Below are 6,473 nucleotides of genomic sequence, written 5' to 3' on the forward strand. Positions count from 1 at the left end.
GAAGTGGGGCCCTGCTGCTCAGAGCTGGCTTCCCAAGCCAAATTTTAACCAATGCGCCACTCAGCGGGCCCAAGCCATGTACTTTTAAGTGTGGTTTATATCTATTTAGCTAGAGAGATGGAAGACAAAAAAGGAAAATATTGTGGCTGTAAAATTAAGATCACTTGGCAATTAATTACATTGGGTGACTGGGAAAGAAAAACTGACTAGGAACACTACTGTATCTGCTCATACTCTCGGTCCTTCTGTGTCTGGTATGTTTGGTGGGCATTACAAAAATAGGAATGTCAGGTAAAATAGAAATACATAGTTAGGGAAGGCTTATTGCTATCAAAAAACCCACAAAAATCTCAGTGTTTGATGCTAATAAAGTTATTTTGCACTCATATAACAAAGCAGTGCTGCTGTCATGTGGCTGACTCTATGTGCTATGATTCAAGGATACAGGTTCTTTTTATCTTGTAGGTACTTTATTACCCAGGGTGTTCAGAATGTCTCATGGGCTCTCTATGTGTATGTAGCTCACAGAGGGAGACAGTGAAAAAGCTGGAGATTGGGCAGTAGTTTTTAAATGGGCTAAGCTAGAAGTGGTACCTATTCCTTCCACTTATACCCCATTGGACAGGATTTAGTCACATGGCCGAACTGCAACCAACTGCAAATGAGGCTAGGAAATGCAATCTTACTATGTCTAGGAAGAAAAGAAAACAAATTTTGGAAAGTAATAAAGAGTCCACAAAAAGAAGAGCTAATAGAGATAGTAGTTTTATTTATAAAATGTTGCTAATGAGTGGCTATGTAGTATAATTAGGAGAAGCAAGAGTTTGGAAATATGGTCCTGGAAACTATGGGGATATAAATCATAACTAAATAGTGGACCAGTAAACTCTTCTTTGCCTTTGTTCATTTTGCAAAATTATGAGTATTTGAAATTTAGTCTGATTTTTAAAAAGTATAAAAATACGAAGTAACTGGAAGCAAATCCAGCTGTTTTTGAAAAAGGCAAAAGCACACATTGTCCTTCAAATGCTCTCACATTTAATGAAGGTTCTGGTTTCACTGAATAATAGTTTTAAAGATATAGAGATTAATACCAATCTTTCACATGGTTGGTGCATGGTCAGCTTCTCACAGGATAAGCCATATAAACAATTTTTTATGTGGTCTGTCTTGTGTAATAATATTCTGTTTACAGTTGATTTTTCTGTTTCTCTAATTATAGCTACATGTCAAGATGTATAGTCACCAATTCAAGCAGTTTAGTTAAGCATTCCTAATCAGCTAACCAAAAACAAACAAAAAAGCAAACACTTACTGCACATTGTATTGCTTCATACAATGAAAATACAAAAATATAAAAGGTGCTAATTTTATTTAGAATAGTTGGGGAATAGCCTCAATTCTGTATTACTAGGATCTGCATAAGTTAGTGGATAAAGTAGTAACCTTGAAGCAAAACCCCGCACATCCTGAACTTCCTTACTGAATGTTCCTTTTTTTATTTCTAACTAAAAAATGGATCTTTCTGAGGGTGCTTTCAAATGGTAGCGTGTTTCTCTCCTACTATCTCAATAGCCACTTCCAGATCTCTGTTCACCATCTCTTTACTGATGCCATCAGACTATGCTCACAATTAGATGCTCTTGGTGTGCTCATCCACACATCAGTTTCCATACACACCTCCTCCACCTCCCAATTCCTTGCAAATCTCGTTCCCATCTATCATCATACAAAGTTATTACTTTATTACTGACTATATATTACCTACCTCTTCTTTTCTCTGTAGTGTTTAATATCATTAAACAAAGCATGTGTTTATTTGTTAATTTATCTGCTTTTACCATTGTCCACTAGCATGTAAGCTCAGCAAGAGCTTACATGTTTATTTACTGAAACATATTTTAGTTTCTATGAGTACTTGGTACAAAGTAGATACTCAATAGTATTAGTTGAATGAGGAATTTAAAAATTAAGGAATGAAAACTTCTACCACATGTAATTTCCAGTCTCACTATGCCTTTTAACATAAGTCATTATGAACATTTTTCTGACTTGCTTTATGAAGATTAAGTCACATTTCTTCCATAGAGTAAGCAGTGTTATTACTCATATTATACAAAATGATAAAATACTTTGCCCCTTCCATGATTCTGTTTTCCTTTCCTTTTGCATTGTTGTATTAACTTGTTTTTCAATAGTTGGAGAATTATAGTTGATTTCAGCATGCTCATTTATTTGAGCAGGCTTGTGTTATTGTTTCTCTGAAAAAAAAAAGAGCGCTATGCTAGAGCAGCGCGCATGCGTGCGCACGCACACACTCACACACACACACAGCACAGAGAGAACACAGATAATGTATAATGGTTTTTCATGCATTATTTTTTTCTGGGGCAGTAGGAGAATCTTTGCCAAGAAATCAATGTTTGGAATCTGTTTAGATCATTATATTTGAGTGACTGCTACCTGCAAATGCACAGAACAATAGGTCTGCCAAATATAATCATAAGAAGAAAAGAGATTTTTTTTTTACTGGCACTACTCCACGATAAAATATAGGAACCTGACATTTCAGTAGACAAGACATGCTCTGTCAAGCCTTAACATACTGGCTAAGTAATACACAAACATATCTGTTCCAAGTAAGGCAATTGAAGCTATAGAAATATATCTAATATGTATTTGCTTTGTTTTTTTAGATAGTCTATCAGAAGCCCTTGTGCTTGGACATACGTGATATAGGCATCGCCACTTTATATCTTTATAATTTTACTCCTGGAAAATGAAATGATTGATTTGTGAATGTCTTAGTTTCTTTCCCATTTTTTAATAAACATGCTATAAGTATTAGAAAAAATGAATGCTGAAATAGAAAATGAACAACTTCTAGAAAATTGTCAAAAGTGTTCATTCTTAACAAGCAACTCATATATTGAAACAAACATATGGAAAAATCAATTAACTTGGGTAGCCATATTATCTCACCATCTTGTATTGTCATTTTCAATGACTATTCTTTATACATAATAAATGGGGGGAAAATGTGAGACTAAAGAGAGCTTTGTACCATGAAAGTGCTCAATAATTTGGATTGAAACACTGATTGTCCAAGTTGGCAAATAAATTTATGACCTGGTATCAGACTGAGATTATATATCAGTTTCTCTTTGCCTTCTGTATCTAATTTTGATGTAATTACTGAAATGCAATGGCACTTTTCTTTATGATTATACATCCTGAACCGTTCATTTCCACATTTCCTGAAAGCCTAGTATCTACTAGATTCTGTGCCGGAAATCACACATTTAAGGAGAAATACAGTGTGACCAATCCCTACCTTTGATCACCCTGCTATCATGTATGAGAGACTGACATATAAACTGAAAATTACACCAAAACCTCAAGAACCAACTGAATCATGATATTGCAATTTATTATATTTCTTGATTCATGAATGATTTCACTAATGTGAAGAAACTTGAGAGCTACATGATTGATGTTTGCATTAAAGAATAATACATTTATTTCTTATGCATATAAAAACAAAAACTTTGTGAATCACAAAACTTCATTCTTTGCAATTAGTATGTCAACTAATTGAGGAATTATTTAACGAATTTGTTTCCTAAAGACTTTTAAGTGGTTTTAAAGTTTTGCAATCCTGCTAAATATATTTTGTAAAACAATTTGGTTAAATTGTTTGGGCTTCCATTTCTTGATTTCAAAATGAATATAATAATACCTTCATAGGTTTTCTAGACTTCTCAAAGGAGATAATAAATTGTTACCCTTGAATCAGGGGCTCTCCATCTGTGTCATGGCTGGCTTATCTGAGAAGCTCACTTAATCTCTAAGGACCTATAAAATGAAGAATTTTGGTTGATGATTACCAAGGTTACTTTTTAAAATTTATCAGCCTATGAATCTAATATATAATCACTATAAGATATAAGTAATCATGATAAGGCAGGACATATGTATTGTCAACAACTGTTTTATTTTAAAAGTATTTTATAGTTTCTCAGGCAAAACAATAATTAGTTTCTCAGGCAGACCAATAATTCATTGGTCTGTTTGTGGGTGTAAAGTAACTGTTTGCAATTTTTCTTTATACGGTGCCTCAGAAACTCCAGTCTTTGATAACTCAATCTATTGTGTCTCCAATTAAAAAAAAAAAGCATATCAGTAATTTCTCCAAACAATTACAAACATGCTTTTCCTTCCACACAATACTAACCTGTGAGTTTTAAAAATGTATAGGATATGTGAAGAACAGAACAGAATTAAGTTCAGTGTTTTTCTTGAAAGTCTCATCTCCAGAAGGCAGAGCTTCCAGGAATGGTCACACACTGTCAGCTCATCTGTGTTGCCAATGCCGCCATCTCGTTCCCAGAAGAGCATCTGTGGAGTTTTGGACAGAACGCTATCCTTCTGGGAATGGCGCCCAGAACATGCAAGCTTCCGTGTCATTTTAGAAAGTCAGAGAGGGGACGATAAAATCTTCATTTGTTGCAATCATTTGTGTGCAGTCATCAGTCCTGGGACTAATAGCTACCATATTGACATATTCTTATTGGTGGATTTTTTAAAAAGATTTTTCCTGAGATGTAAGTGTGGAATTTTCTCTAGTCTGTCCTCCTTCAAACCCACCCTCATCCCATCCTCTTTTCACTCTCAAAGGGATAACACAAACCTTAACAAAGGCATGACTGGCATACACAACTGCTATGCATAAGTCAAGCGACATTATTATATCCCCTCAGCTCAAAGGAGCACATAAAATTATTAGAAGAATTTTACAGGTAACTTGTATATTTTATGAAAGCGTAAGCATTACATATATGCAATCGTTATTCTAATACTTGGGTATTTATTTTCATGTGCATTAGAGAAATATAACCAATCCACCGACAGCAAGATTTAATAAATGTGTTGCTGCTTTATGATGCAGCTAAAGTCGTGACAAAGTAATCTGCATTACTATGACCTGGTGAATTATAGATGTGGTGCTCAGAAAGCCCAGAAAGAATTAAGCCCTTAAAACAAAACATTATAATCTTATTGTTTGCAAGTATGGACAGCAAGATGATATAAGTCAGGAGCACGGTTTTCATATGCTGAACTGATGTGTATGTTATTCTGGTTTTTTCCATCACGGTTTTGTGACTCCACTTCAAGAAGTTAATATTATGTCAGCCAATTTTGCATAAATAAAATAAGATTAGTTGGAATTGTTTTTTTGTGCCTTGTGTGTGTATCTCTATCTACATCTATATCAATACCTATATCTATCTATATCTGTATCGATTATCTATCTATCTATCTATCATCTATCTATATTTCTTCTTTATTGAACCTATTTTGGGTCAGTGGTTTAAAGAAGAGAATGTTAATGCAACTAAGAGAAAGCTATTTAAATATGGAATGAAGGGACAAAAAGTTAACATGATTAAAGTGCTGAAAACAGTATATGGCACACAGTATAAATACTGAGTTGTAGCTATTACTAGCATTATTATTAATGTTACACAGTTTGACTATGATGAAATTTGCTTATGTCTTAAGGGAGACACACTAATTAGTAATCTTAATTTTCTGTAAGTGTTATAAAAGTAACAGCTGCAAAGTAAATATTGAAAATATTATGAAAAATATTTGAAGTTTAAATTTTTATGAAACTATAAACAAAAACAAACTAATTTCTGTAGATTTGGAGATGCTCCCAGATTCCAATGTGACACTATTTGACCTCAAGCATCATTGTGAAACTTCCAAAGAATAAAACAAAGTAGAAATGATGTTTAAGCAGTTTAGAAACTTGTTACCACTCTAATTGGAAAAAAATGCTAAAACTTTAGAATACTCATTTATCATGTTTTATTTACTTTCAAAGTTTATAATTGCTGGAATACTTTGTAAATAACCTTATCATATCCAAAGCCAAATAATGTAAATAATAAGCAGAGACAATACAAGCAAAAAAACTGGGAAGGTGCTTCTGTTAAATAAAATAGTTCATTGTAAAATTACTGATATAACTAAAACTTAAGGCAGCAAATTTTATAATGACTATCATAAAATCTGTTCTATTCACTCTGAATAGATAACTTTCTGATGTGATGTTAGTTGGCATTTATATATAATATGTTAGCTAAACACTGTGACCATGGGGACCTTTTGTCCTGCCAGTCTTTGCTAACTAACAACTGGAGTAGAGATTTTAAAACTTATAAGTAAGTTCATGACACAGTCTGGAAGTGATTTATAGGAATAAGCACAAAGAATACTAAAGTCACAGTTGGTGCAAAATAAGGACTTGTTAGACATAGTCAGACTGTATCACAGAAAGCAAGACCGCATAGCCTCCATCCATTATCTTCCGCCCCATGCCACCCCAGATGTTCAGAAGACATCAGGCAGACATAAAGCTGTAAAAACATATCAATCATTGTAAAAAGAGGCCACTGAACTCTTGA

This window comes from Hipposideros armiger, unplaced genomic scaffold, assembly GCF_001890085.2.
Source record: "Hipposideros armiger isolate ML-2016 unplaced genomic scaffold, ASM189008v1 scaffold_485, whole genome shotgun sequence".
Classification (NCBI taxonomy): Eukaryota; Metazoa; Chordata; class Mammalia; order Chiroptera; family Hipposideridae; genus Hipposideros; species Hipposideros armiger.